Here is a 15,036-nt window from a genome sequence, read left to right on the forward strand (position 1 = left end):
TTCTAAGAGTGCTAATTCCGGACAGCGGTCCATGTGGCCCTGTCCCCTGTACATATAATCCCTTGTAAATTCTGCCCGTGCCTGTTGGCACATTGTAGAGTGTGTGTTTTTATCTAATGTGTTGTGTATAACACAAAGGCTATTTTTATAGAATACCTTGTGTGGAGTTTCCTTTGTGGTGGGCCTTGGGTGTTGTTGCTGGGTGCGCGCGCAAACGCTTTACACATCGCCTCAGGGATAAGCCTGTCTGCTCGTGCCAAGCTACCAAGGGGGTGAGCAGGGGTTATCTTTGGCGTGTAACTTCCTTGCCCTGACTAGAGTGGTGGTTTCTGCCTGGCTTTGGCGCAAGCCTCAGCCAACCAGAAATCCCATTTCTAACAATGGGTATAGCTGTACCTGTTGTTGTAGGTAATTATACATTTGAGTAGTTTGTCTAGACTGTTTTGGTTTTAATTGTAGGACAGATTGTTGCATTCTTAATTCTTGGAAACTTTGTTCCTTTTGTATGGCAATTAGTAGTTTTTGTAGTGTTGGAGTTGTTCTCCCAGTAGAAGTTAGGAATGCATTATGCCAGCCCTCGACGGCGTTGTTAGTTTTGGCTTGTTGGTTGAGTGTACTTACATATACATTCCACCAAGGTATTTGGAACTTGGGCTGACGTCTATGGCCTGATCTGTGCAGTCTCCCCACCCAGGTATCCTCAAAATAATCTAACAGGGGAGATAACTTTACTTCATTTTGTTTGTAGAATGGACTTTCTAATAAAAGATTGTAATGTTCTGCAACATCTGTGGTTGGTACATAAGCTAGGGCTGTTAGAAGTTTTATTTGATGTGCAAAACTTATGTTAGTGGCGTATTCTACACTTAGTGAAGATTTTTGTAAATGTCTCCATATACATTGGTTAAGATGGAAGTAACATCCTTGGATAGCTGTATGGGGGTACAGTTTTAGAATGGAATTTATCATGGCTTGCTCAAAGTCTATGATAATTGTTTGAGGGTAAAAATCATTAGATTCTTGTTTTACTTTTCCTAGCATTTCATTCTATGTTGTGTTTTGTTTGTTAGGTAATAGTGCATAAATTAAAGGTATGGAAGTGTTGTGATATTGACCGTGTATTGTGTAAAGCTGATAGAATGGTTTTGGGCATATTGTAAAGGTGCCATCCATCATCCATGTTTGGCATTGTTGCAGTTTAGTTATATTGTTTGCAGTAGCAAACATTATGATTCTTTTTTCTGGGCTTTTGTTATCAAAAAAAATAAAAGGTTCATTATTGTGGGTGATACTTAATTCTGGTGGAATGATGATCTCTTGAAAAGTTTTAGGGGATGGTATAGTTGTCGTGGTTGCTTTTTTGGTCCTAGCAATAGTTCTTTTTATAGAAGCAATTGATGGTAATTGGCCTCTTGCTTCTTTGGGCACTCTAGGTAATAGTTCTTTTAGGATTACACTTGTAGCAGTTTGTGAACCTGTGCTTAATTCTTTGATATTTTCAAGAGTTGATCTGACTTCTGTTTCAGAGAGATTGGGTGGATGGTTATGCTCTCTTGTATATAGTACAGTTGTTTCTCTTGTTGTTGCTCGGCCGTAGCATTTGTTAGAATAATATTTAGTACACTTCCAGTTCACTTTTCGGTCCGTCTGCTTTTCTTGGGTGTATGTGTAACCCATGTAACACAATAGGAATTTTCCTTTCTGCGAAGTTATAAATTGGGCTTCTTCTGTCATCGTGATGTGTTACAATTCTGGAAAAAATGTATATGAAAATATATGCTATAGTACTTTATATCTTTATATGAAATTAGCAAAAAAGCATTTTTTTTATATATACTTACCAAGTCTTTTTTGTTGTATTTGAATGAAGATGTTGTTTGTCGCAAAAATGTTGTTTAGTTGATTTAGTCTCTGAAAGTTAAAGAACATTTATTGTTGTGGTTGGTTTAGTTTTTTAAGTGGGGTGGTATTGCTGTTTGGTATAGACTATATTTTTCTTGAAGAAACTTATTTTATTGTTTTACAAATTAACAATTCAAAAAACATTCCCCCACCTTCATCTGTCCCGGAAGTACCACACATTTATCATCAAGACCAATTATTCAGGAGAATGAACAACCTTTCCACCCAGTTCTCTACCCCCCCCTCCCCCACCACATGTCAATGTACCCCCGTCTCCTACCCCTCTTACTATGTGCCCCTCCTGCCTAATAAATAAGATGCAGTAGCCTAACCTCTCACTAAGCAAACAGAGCCTACCCTCATGCCCAGTGGTATAGACTATAGGTGTTAATTTATACAGGTTTTTTACAATTTAAAAAAGAGAACATGGATTTGTTTAGGGGTTTAGGATGTTTTGGGGTTTGAGTAGGATTTAATTAATATTTTATAAAGTATTTTGATAGTATACTTACTTTTTAGTGAGTCTTTTCTGGCAATCTTCAATATTTTCTTTAGCTGTTTGGAGTAATATCTGTAGTGGAAACATAAAGAGATGGAATATATAAGTTAGTTATTTATTTGAGTAAAGATAAATTAGTGTTTTAGTTTAATTTGGCAGTTTAGTTAGAAAAGAATATTTACTTACGTTTTTAGAATAGTAATAGGATGTAGGTTTCTTCTGTTTAGTAGAGCTTCTTCTTCGTTCAATGCTTTGGTTTAAGGCACCGTGGAACACTTGTTTTAATTGGTTTATATAGTGGTTTCAAATTGTTTCTTGAATGTTATTGGTTGTTTTCTGTATGTGGCCTTTCTATTGGATGGTTTGAATTTTTTTTAGTTAATTGGTTTCCTTTTATGGAAAATGCTAAGTAAGAGTATATTTAGTTTTAAAGGAGGAGAGTTTTAAATTATTATATATAAAAAGATTGTTTATAATGTGTACTAATTTTATTTAAATGTGTTCGAAATGCCAATGTGATAATTATTTTAGTTTTTTTTTATTATGTTGTTAAATATAGAGATCGCTATAAATGTTATGTTTATGTTTAAGTAGAATCTCATTTGAAAATGTATGTTTTGGTAAAATATTGTCTTTATGTTGTTGAAAGTATTGGTTTTATTAGTATTAGAATTGTCGATATATTTAAAAAAACGATATTATTGATGTCTATATTTTGGTTATCGATATTTGTGACATGTGTCATATTTATTAACTTATGTCGATATTTAGTATTTCGATATTAATGTGTGCGATATTTGTGTGATCGATATAATTGTATTACGATATTGTAGTGTCGATATTAGTGTAGTTTTTTAAATAAGTATACAATGTCGATATTTTTGATGTCGATATATTTGTTGCGATATTTGTGTAGTTCGATAATGTGTCTGTCGATAATATGTCAGAGATCCTCCAGCGACATAGGATTGGGCCAGGGCGTTCCCCAGGGATCGTCCCTGAGTCCCACCCTTTTTAATCTTTATGTTTCCCCAGTGGCTCCGATTGCTATGGGCCATGGGCTGCAAATTGTGTCCTACGCAGACGACACGCAGCTGGTTATCTCCCTCTCACGTGCGCCCGGCCTTGCCATGGACAGTTTTAGGGCTTGCATGCAAGATCTTGCAACCTGGATGTCCACTAATTGCCTTAAATTAAATGGCAACAAGACCGAGGTGCTCATGGTGGGGAGGAGCCCATCTGTTTGGTCGTCGGCATGGTGGCCCCCATGCCTGGGTGAGGTCCCTACACCCCGTCAGGAAGTCAGAAACCTTGGGGTCTGGCTTGATGCCGACCTGTCTTTTGGACCCCAGATAGACCGGGTGGGGGGTGTCTGTTTTAGCGTTTTAAAAAGTCTACGGAAGGTCCTAGTTCTCCTTCCTACGTCCGCCCGTAGAACGCTGGTGCATGCCCTTGTCACATCGCGTCTAGATTACGGCAACCTACTATATTTGGGAGCAACCTGTAAGGCAATAAATCGCCTTCAGGTGTTACAGAATGCGGCAGCCAGCCTCATTTTAAAATTCCCCAAAAGATCGGCCTCCAAGGCGGCCCTTCAGACCCTCCATTGGCTGCCAGTAAGGAGCAGAGTTGAATTTAAAGCCCTCTGTACTTGTTATCGCATCCTCAATGGGAAGGCGCCTGCACCACTCCAGAACCTAGTCACCAGGCATGTACCATCACGCGCTTTGCGCTCCTCATGTGGAGGCCTATTAAAGGTCCCTAGGGTGAGAAGGGCCCGCATGGGAGGAAGATCCTTTCGCTATTTGGTGGCGAAGAGCTGGAATGCTCTTCCTCTTAACATTTGCATGGATCCATCTGAATCTAGTTTTCGGAAGAAACTCAAAACACATCTATTTTCTAGATATTCCGTGCCCTCTCCTCATTTCTGTCTCTGAGTCTTTCAGTTTCAGCTCCTGAGCGTAACCAAGCGCTTTACAAAATTCCCTTAATAATAATAATGCACTAAATCAAATGCGCTACTTTGGTCTACAAAACATTAAAGGATGTGTCCTCTTTTGCTATAGTATTTTTCTGCTAAGCGGATATAAGTAAACACATGGTTTCATTGTACCAACATCCATCCTGAAGCCATTTTGTGTGTCTGTAAGAATATGATTGTAGGACACCCATATATTCAACCTTTCCAGAAAGGCTCTACCCATTAGTTTAGTGGTAGAATCCAGTAGAGATATTGGTCGGTAACACCTGGGATCTCCTCTGTCCAGCTTTTTGAAAATTAGAACAATAATACTTATTGTCCACATGGGAGGAAAAAAAACGCTTACTGTAGCATTGCAGACTTGAGTCAGGATTGGGAACCATAAGATAACATATATCTTTAAAACATCGGGCATAGTGTATTTGCATTTGCAGATTTTCCTAGTGCAGAAGTTATCTCTTCAAAGCTTAAAGGTAACAATTGTATAGGCTCTATTGCAGCCGCGGTGCGTCCATTGGTGCGTAGGGGCGTAGCCCCACCAGCCCAGCCAGCCAGCACAATGATGAGCACAGAGCCACAGAATCAGACAAGTCAACTACTCAACTTAGTCCGAAAGACTCGAGAGTTCGCAAATCGCACGCTGCGCGCGCGCTCGCAGTCAGCATTGCAAGTCAAGCAGTCGGCATTATTATGCGTTCACCGCAGATTCAATCGCGGCGCTGAAGGGAGTGGGTGGGGCGGGGCTGAGTGACAGCAGAGAGGTAGCTGCTGCAATACTAGTGCGGGTAAGTGCGCATGCTCGATTTTGGGATATGACCATCCCGAACATGCGCACTACCCAAGTTATGATCGCATTGGCCAATAGATAGCCTCAAGCGAGTCAAGCCAGGAAAGCGAGTGGGGGGGGGAGTCGGAGCCGAGGGTTGCTTCATGCAGCAGCCCCCGGTCTCCTAATGGGCGAGCCGTCATCAGTGCTCTAACCAATCCAATCCTGGCGCTGCTAATGCAGCGTCTGGATTGGCAGAGACACCGCGCAGCCTGACACTGTGGGCAGGCATTTGCCGCATTGGGTGCCGCGCGTGGGTGGGGTGGCCCTGCCGATGTGCTGCACTGTGATTGGCCGGCATCATTCGTGATCGTGACGTGACTTCGCTTGTGCAGGCTCCGGCGTCACCGCGTCGTTACTCAGTGCCACGAGTCGACACGACTGTGACCACGACTCCGAGACCTCGTGCGGTGCAGCCACAGGCCTACTACTTAGTTTCACTTTCTGGCGATTGATTCGATGATTCGAAGTGTGAACTAACTTAAGTAAGTCTGCAGCAAAATTGTTGGAATAGAATAGTAATGGTTTTCGTTTGGGAGCACTGAGCTTGTTTTAAAATAAATCGACTTTGATATAAATAAATTAAGATGCGCACAGGGACGTTCATCGCGCACAAATCAAGAATATTGATTGCTATATGTTGAATGGCAACATTTTGTAAAATACGATTTATATGCTTTGTTTGCTGGAGTGTTGTTGAGCTCCGTTTCTCATGTGGGCGGCAGAGTTCTCTGGTTTCAGGCTCCAAGTATTCACAGGCTTACAATTCCTCTTTTTTGCAATTTGAAAAATGCCATTAGTAAGAGTTCCCATATATTAATGCTTTTTTGCTTAGAGACCAATGTGGGCTTATTTATTTTGTCAAAGACAAGTTAATGATGTTGCATGAAGCTCAGCCGGTTTCTCTTTTCCCTTTCACAGCCTCCGGCTCGGCCTGCTACAATGCTGCCGTCTGGGGAATTAATATCGAAAGGAAGAAACAAAATTGAATTTGAGTCGCTGTGTAAGATATGTCTGCACACTTTTAATTAACCGCTTGTGTCAGCATTTGAAAGACAGTGAGTGCAGTTTAAAGATCCCTCCATTTACTACATTGCCCTTGTAACACATTCTTATTGAGACGCTTACTTGTGTAAATTTCTCCACGTAGCTGAAGCGTCTGATTTACTTTACAAATCGCTACTCGCTAGCGTTGTGGTCCTGGTTGCAAGCGTCAAAGGTGACCGATTTTCTGTTGTATTTTATCTGCTCTCGCGTTTCTGTTTTGGCGCCTCTCTCTTTTCTTTGGGTTAATTCCCAGAAGCCCAAAGTAATCATTACTTCCCGAAGATTTGCCCTGGGGCATCCTAGCTATTGTAGTCCAGTGAGAATAGTCTGTACATGAAATTCACCTGGGCTGGGACGATGGGTCAGTGAATGGCCCCTCGGTTAGCCACAAATTCGGCTAAGTGAAGGCTGCAAGTGTCAATCGCAGCAAGGCGGGCTCAGCTTTACATGCTCCTGAGGTCGGTGAATTACAGTTCCTACCATAACAGTTACTCATTGGGTGGCACCTCAAACATAAACATTGGTTGTCTTTTCCGCCTCCGTGAGTATTATTTGTTCCACCAGTACTAACAGAGGCCTACCTTCCGGTTCCATGAAACTGGCAAATTAGGAAGTTTATTACCAGGTCTCTTCTTGGTAAGATTGGTGTATGATGAATGATGGTCTAGAAATCCGCGGCTGCGCATTTTTGATTAAAGTTTGTCTTTTCTCTTTTTTTAGTATGTGGGTGTGCTATATATAGCTCATGAAGAAATCTCGTCAGAGTTCCCACACCTGCCCACACTTTAGAAGATGCCCAAATCTCCCCAAGCCTTTTACTCACTCCCAGTTAGTGGAATACTATGAGTCTGCCAGCTCAGGAATGACTCACTTCTGCAAACTTCCACCAAACAAAATCCCCTCATCACACCGGGCAAATGATTCAGTATTAATATTAAATAATATACACATTTACATTTGACAAAAGAAAAATGGATAATTTAGCAAACGTCTGGGAGTACCTGCCACAGAACTCTGAATTATCACAGCAAAAATTGGAGCGTTATGTTTTTTCCCCACAGTCTTTGTTTCATTACCCTACTGTTTCAAAAATAAATTGTTATCTTTTCATTTTCAGCACCTGACAACCTGAAACATTACAGCATTTTGGGGCAATTTTCCAGCAAACAACAAGAGGACCCCAACCTCCTTTGCTGCTCTCTCACCCGACCCCGGCTACAACCCAGCAAACACCAGTGTTAAAGGTAAGGAAACTGATGCTATATATTTTTTTACATGGGAGTTAGGGGTATGTATGTGGTCACTCTCAAGGCCCTCAAGCAGTGTCTTTCAGTGCCTCCAGCAACCACTATGGCACAGAGAGGCAGGAGGCAGTACGGCTCTATTTTTAGCAGTCATTTGAGATGTATTAGGATAATGCACAAGATACATGTATAATGTATTTATACTGAATTTTGATATTATTGCACTGCACCTTATACGTTGTACTTTGATTATTGACAGGCTTCTTTAATATATATATATATATATTGGTAAGGCCAGCAACACACCATCATGAATACAGTACAAGAGCTTATTACAAAGTCATTCCAGTCACGGCCACTTGAACAAAAACTACAGATAAAACAATTAGGACCTCATCAGCCTGAAATAAACCTACAGCAAACTAAGCAGGACAGAGGAAAAATGTCAAAACGTACATTCTCAAATGCCTGGTACACAAAAGCTGATTGGCTTACAGGGTGCCCTATAAGAAATTCTCTGTTCTGCTTCCCCTGCTTGCTGTTTGGCGGTGACTTTTCTTGGACACGGCAAGGAATGGTCGACCTGAAGCACATCGCTGAAAAAATAAAGAAGCATGCGCTCACAAGAAATCATCTGGAAAACCTGACAAGACTGGGAATGTTGGGGGAAGACGCACCAATTGAGCAGCAGATAAATGATGCGTATCGCAAATCCATTCAAAAACACAATGAAGCTGTTGATAAGAACAGACAAAATCTATCCAAGATCATTGATTGCATTCGTTTCTGTGGTGCTTTCGAACTGGCATTGCGAGGCCATGACGAATCAGAAACTTCCTCAAAACCTGGGATCTTCCGAGGCCTAGTGGATTTAATGTCAACCATAGACCAGGATTTGGAAAGACATTTAGCACATGCTACAGTCTTTAAGGGCACCTCTAATACAATACAAAATGAACTCCTTGACTGTATGCTCGAAATTATAAGAAGCCATATTGTGCAAGAGTTGCGAAACACAGACTTTGTGGCTATTCAGGCTGATGACACCACTGATGTGTCCACTCAAACACAGTCCGTGCTAGTGTTTCGGTACCTTGACAGTGACAGAAACGTTGTGGAAAGATTTTATGGCTTCACGCATTTAAGTGACTCTAGTGCAGCAACAATCACTGAAGCAATACTGTGTCAACTGGACTTAATTTTCCCGGACCTGCCTCAAAAACAAAAACTTATCGCACAAAGCTATGATGGTGCTTACGTAATGAGTGGAAGCCTTAGTGGAGTACAAAAACGAATTCGAGATGTGTACCCTAATGCTCATTTTGTGCACTGTTACGCCCACCAACTCAATCTTATTATGCAACAGGCGGTATCAAAGATCGGAGAGACACGAGTTTTCTTTCAGGATATCGGAGGCATAGCAGCATTCTTCACACGTTCCCCCAAAAGAACAGAAGCCCTTCATGAGATTGTGGACAAAAGCGTACCAAGGGGATCCTCAACTCGTTGGAACTTTCACATTCGTACAGTCAACTTAATCTTTGAACAGAGGGAGGGCCTTGAGAAATGTTTTGTCGCCATAGCATCCAGAGCAGACTTTGATCACACAAGTCAGAGTGAAGCCCATGGCTTTATTAGAACACTACAAGACAAAGAGTTTCAGTTCTTACTGTTTTTATTTCATGACATAATGATTCCTGTTGATGTGTTATACGATCAGTTGCAAAGAAAAGACCTAGATACTGTCTCTGTGAAAGCCAATACATCTGCATTTGTACAACAGATTATGAAAGTGAGAGATGGGGTTGAAGATTTAGAGAGCAAACTGCCGGAGCATTCTATCTTTGCAAACCGCAGACAAAACATCACCTCTCTGGTTCGAATTGGAAAGGAGATATGTGACATTGTAATTGTGCAGGCAAAAGAACGTTTTTAATTCACAAAACATTTGGTGAGTGCGACTTTATTGCAAAGTAAAGAGTTTGCACAATATGATGAATCCTTCCCTGAGCGTGCTCTGAATCAGGCTGTGGAAGCATATCCTATGCTCAAAAAAGAGCAGCTGAGAACTGAGTTAACTGTACTCTACGGAATGCCTGTGTACCGGAAGGCCACAAGCGCCTTGACTATGCTGAGTTTAATTCATAAACTGCATATGGAAAACTCACTTACAGAGACAGTGACTTTACTAAAAATTGTGATTACGACTCCAATGACAACAGTAGAAGCTGAACGATGTTTTTCAGCCTTAAAGCGCATAAAGACATTCCTCAGGAACACCATGCTAGAGGAAAGACTAAATGCTTTGGCGATGCTATCTGTAGAGAGCAAGCTAGTCCAAAAGATACCGGACTTCAACATGAAAGTAATTGACAAGTTTGCTACACTGAAAGACAGACGTGCGGATTTCATTTACAAAAAGTGAATGCTGCTACTTGTTTGTTGAATACAAAAAATTCTGATTGAGGTAAGAAATGCATTGTTATCTCTGTTTTTAAAAGTTTTGTAGTGTTTGTTCTATTTGGAGACTACACAGATTTGCTCACCTTTGTTCACTGGCCGGACCTGTCTCCCGCAGGGTGAACGATTCGTTGCTTGTGTTGCCTATCAAACCTTTCCCCTTGGCAAATTGCGAAAACCTTTATACCATTTATATTTGGGGTACTTGCGTGGACCTATGTAAAGTGTGTGTACAAAGCTCAGCTCAACCAGAATCACGGTAACAGCGCATTGCGCTGCCTCTTTTATATTCAGTATATTGTAAGACTGTTTTTCTTCCCCCGCCTTTCCTTGTTTTGTTTCCCTGTTTTCCCCTTGCTTGCCATTCGTTACTCTAGAGTCTAATATTCAGTATGTTGTAAGACTGTTTTTCTTCCCCCGCCTTTCCTTGTTTTGTTTCCCTGTTTTCCCCTTGCGTGCCATTCGTTACTCTAGAGTCTAATAGAGTCGGAAGGCCGTAGGGGAAGACTGTGGACTTTTATTCAAGTTCCTGACGCTCCTGCGGAACGAGCCTGGCAACCATTACACTGCTGTGCAACTTTTTCTACTCTTAGAGCTGAGATTTCCATGAGTCTTATAGTCTGAATTCAGCACCTGAGCATAATAGGACAGAATGTATGAAGCTCTGTGGTAATACTGAATAAGCAGCTACCTATGTTATGCCATCTATTAATGTAATAACTGCACTTTCACAATTGCTTTATTAACCTTCCTGCTTTCTCAAATTTGCTTGAAAATGCACGAATTTTCTTCTTTTTTTTCAAAATTTTCTTGGAGGGGGGTAACGCCCCCAAACCCCCCTTTTGGGGTTCGTGCTCGCTCGCTACGCTCGCTACGCTCGCTCGCTACGGTGCTGTATGCTAATTCGTTTGCGCCCCACCACTTTACAATCTCACCCACCGCCCCTGCTCTATTGAATATACAACAGCAGGGGCCAGTTTTATAGCAAGACCATCCAGGTTAAGCATCCCTTCATAGTGTTTTAAACAGTTCTTCTATAATACAAGGACCTCAAAACTAGGAGCAGCGGAATCTTTCAAAAATGTCTGATTGATAATTTTCCAAAAGAGAATGTCATCATTAGTATCGGAGGCCTGTTCTTTTTTTATTTATTTTTATTAGCCATTAGTATGACAAAATTCAAGACTATAAAATACTGACAGAACAAGAAAAAAAAACATTCACACATGCGTGTAAAGTAATCACGTAGTCCTAATTTTGAAAAGAAAAAGAAAACTGATCAAGAAAATGTAGGAAGGAAACAAAGAAAGATAAAGGGGGTTGGGGAGAAAAAACTTCTAGAATGCATGGAGAAACATCAAGGTAGATAGGATACAATAACAATACAAAATTAGTCCCATTGAAGGCTAGACCAGATCCATCTGAATTTTAGCCAAGAGCAGGGACCTCTGGCCTTAGCTAGAGCTGATTCCGATGTATACACCTTTCTGAGTAGCGCCCAGACTTCATTAACATTTGGGCTTATAGGGGCATATCAGCAACAACCGGCGATAATTATCGCTAAGCGCACTTAGCGCTAGGATCATTTTCGCCGGCTAGCGTGGATTTTTATCGCTGAAATAGCGTGCTATTAGCAACGCTTATCTCAAAAGCGATAAAAATCCTCACGCTAACTGCCTAACGTGAGATTATCGCTGGAAACCCAGCGATAATCTCACGCGATGTGGCGTTAGCTTGATGATAGGGACTCACAAACTTAGCCATGATATCCACCTTCCATAGGATATCATGGCTAAGTCAGTCCTGAAGCAGGCGTAAGGAAAGTAGCGATAACAGGGGTTACCGCTACTTTTCTTGCCGCCATGCTTCATAGCGTGGGGCTTGATGATAGGAGAAATGTCGCTTAGCGACATTTCTCCCGTCATATCAGGTCAGGAACGCCCGCTTTGCATCTCATCAGAGATGCAAAGCTGGGCGTTTGGAATTCTTACGCTAACGCAAGTTTTCACGTGTTAGCGTGAGCTTGCTAATTAGGCGATAGAATTATCGCCGCTTTTCGGCCGAAACCGGCCGCAAAAGCGACGATAATTCTATCGCCTCGTCTTGCTGATATGCCCCATAGTATTTATCCAGGCTCAGGCAATACATAAACGGGCACTTGCAATATTAATAGTGACTAATGAGCTCTCGTGACTAACCACCTTGTGTTTAATCCCAATAAATATTTCCTTTTCGGTAGGCTGAAAGTCACAGCCGAGTGTAAGCATTGAAGAAACCTCGTTCCAAAATGGATTTAGCCTCGGGTAGTGTATGAACATGTGCCTTAAGTCTGCAGTGAAAAGCTGACATTTTGGGCAGTACGATTTGGCAAAGGCTTGGACTGTTGCCCACTTAGAGATAAGCCCCGGTGTGTTGTACAGCATGAAGATTGTCCGATGCTGCTGTAATTGTAGATTGTCAGATTCTACTATTTGGTCTAAAGTGCCTATTGCCTCCTGAATTTCCTCTGCTGTTATCTCAGTTTTCAGAAGCCGATTTAATTCAACAGATATCTGCAGGCTATTATCGCTAGCTACTGCGAGAAATTTCTGACAAGCTGTGCTAATAGTGCCTCTGCCGGAGTTTACATATATTCATGACAGTATTTCTGACAGGCATGGCATATCTGATAGCTTCTGTCTCCGTAAGAAATAGTCCCTTACTTGTAACTATTTAAAAAAGGAACTATGCGGGAGCCCAAACTCATCTTTTAGTGCGATGAAAGAGCAAAACTCCCAACCATCATACAGTTGTCCTAGTCTGTTCATGCCCTGACGCTGCCAAACTGTTCCAACATAATCCTGAAATATATCAGGAAGTATTGGACTACCCCATAGCACCGTGTACTGATGCGGCGGGGGCACAGAGTATTCTTTACAGATATCTTGCCAGATCCTGGTGATATCCTTGACTACCTTAAATCTGACCCGCTTGTAGTAATTAGGGTCCGACGTCTTATATAGTGTGAACCCATTGGACAGTCCTCAGGCTAACTGGTAGGCCAGTGAAGTTGGACCGGCTTCGAGCCTGTTAAGCAAGCTATAGATCCGTCCAATAAACGCAGCCCAGTAATAGAGCTTAAAATCTGGGAGCTTAAAGCCCCCCTGTTTATAAAATAATTTGATGACTCTAAGGGCTCTCCTAGCATGTCTATAACCCCAGATGAAGCTACCTATGGCACTGTACAGACAATTAAAGAAAGACCATGAGACCCGCAAGGGAACTGAGCGGCATAGATATAGGAAATTAGGCAGTAAATTCATTTTAATTATATTGCACCTAGTAGATATACTGAGGGGGCGCCGAAGCCAAGTAGGCAATTTAGCCTAGAATGTTTTAAGAAGTGGCTCATAATCCAATGTGCCAATATCCTTTACTTGGCTACTAAGACAAACACCTAAATATGTTGCCGTTTTTGTGGCCCTTAAGGATTTAGGCAGGGAATTGGGTTGGAAATTTAGGATTGTCTGGGTCATGGCTAGGTTTTGCTTGTAGTCTGATAAAGAGCTGACACGCTCAATCTCTCTTGTGATATAGCGACGACATGGTAAGCATAAAAAATGGCAATGTCATCTGCATACGCAGTAAGCTTAAATTCCATACCATTGAGACACACTGGAGGGGATCTCTGCGTTCTGCAGCAGGTGTCTTACAAAGGGCTGAATGTAAAGGGTAAATAGTAACGGAGAAAGCAGAAAGCCCTGTCGTGTGCCTCTTTGGACAGTGAAATATACTGATGACATGCCATTCGGCTTGACTCTTACTACTGGTTTTTTATAAAGCTCCTGTACTAAAGAGATAAACTGAGAACCAAGACCAAATGTTGACATGATAAACTGAAGTGCTTCCCAGGCTACTTGTAAAAAGTAGTCTCGTCATCTAGCATGATCATCCCCATGTGTTTGTTTGATTTGCCAGATACCTCTCTGGCTGCAATAGCTGTGCTGAATTGAGCTGCGGTGTCTCTGCCGGCGGCGAACCCATGCTGTTGATCAGAGACTAACTGATGGATATGGGGGGCCAGACGTGTAGCCAGGATTTTGGAGAAAAAAAATTGGCTTAGGAGTTAATCAGAGCTATTGGGCGATACAAGCCTCTGTTCTCAGTCGGTTTTCCCTTCTTGGGGATCACCACTATATTGGTCACACTTCAAGAAGCAGGAGCATCACCCCTGTTGGTAATGCCAGTGATTCATTCCTTGAAGATAGGTGCCCGAGTATCCCTAAAAGTTTAATAAAACTCAAGTGGGATAGAATCCTCGCCCACCGCCTTGCCAGAGGGCGGAGACTTGATTGCGTCCTCCACCTCGGATAGCTCTATATCTCTTTGCAAAAACACAGACTCAGCGATGTCTAGCCATGGCAGGTTGTTCTCTTGTAAGTATTCAAGGGGAGTATGGTTGTTGTGAGAGGCTGACTCACAATACAGTTTGCGGTAGAATAATAGTCTAAACTATTTGAATATAGCAGACCGCCTTCTTCTTTGAGACATTTGATACTAGATCTCGCCTTTCTATCAGAGATCTGAATAGCCAACAGCTGTCCGACCCTCTCCCCATATTCTTACTGCAGTGTTTTATACTTGTGGTAGCTAGCGGTAACCTTCTCTGTTAGCCTTCTGCTCAGCTTAGATCGCACTTCTAGGAGCTGCAGGATTATTGACTGTTCCCCTGGGTCCCTAGCTACAATCGCTCTTGCATGCTGCCATTCCAGATATAAGTAGTTTAGGCGATCCTGTTCCGCCTCTTGTATTGCCCACAGATTCTGAGCTCAAATAAATTGGAGGGTAACCCCCTGACAAGGGCTTTCATACACACGTTGTTTCTTAAATATTCCCCTAATACTACTTTGATATGCACCTGGAACTCTAGATTGTTAAGTAAATGTTGAGGAAATGAAAAGCCTGATAAGCCTCTCTGGCCCCCAACTGCTTCTGTAGTGTTAGCATCACTGAATTGTGGTCAGCTGTGATTTTAGGGCAGACCACTATACTCGCATTTTCCAGAAGTGATCTCTCAATGAAAATCGTATCAATGCAT

General features: G+C 41.9%; 1 long non-coding RNA gene across 1 annotated transcript; it reads right to left on the reverse strand.

The window, feature by feature from the left end:
• Positions 1–1,138: 1,138 nt before the first annotated feature.
• Positions 1,139–2,475, reverse strand: LOC146860911 (uncharacterized). Its single transcript, XR_014978891.1, has 3 exons — positions 2,415–2,475; positions 1,842–1,911; positions 1,139–1,751 (listed from the first exon to the last, which is right to left on the reverse strand). It is a non-coding gene; the product is annotated as an uncharacterized LOC146860911 (long non-coding RNA).
• Between the last annotated feature and the right edge of the window lie 12,561 nt (positions 2,476–15,036).

Source organism: Triturus cristatus, chromosome 3_1 (assembly GCF_964204655.1).
Source record: "Triturus cristatus chromosome 3_1, aTriCri1.1, whole genome shotgun sequence".
In the NCBI taxonomy this organism is placed as follows: domain Eukaryota; kingdom Metazoa; phylum Chordata; class Amphibia; order Caudata; family Salamandridae; genus Triturus; species Triturus cristatus.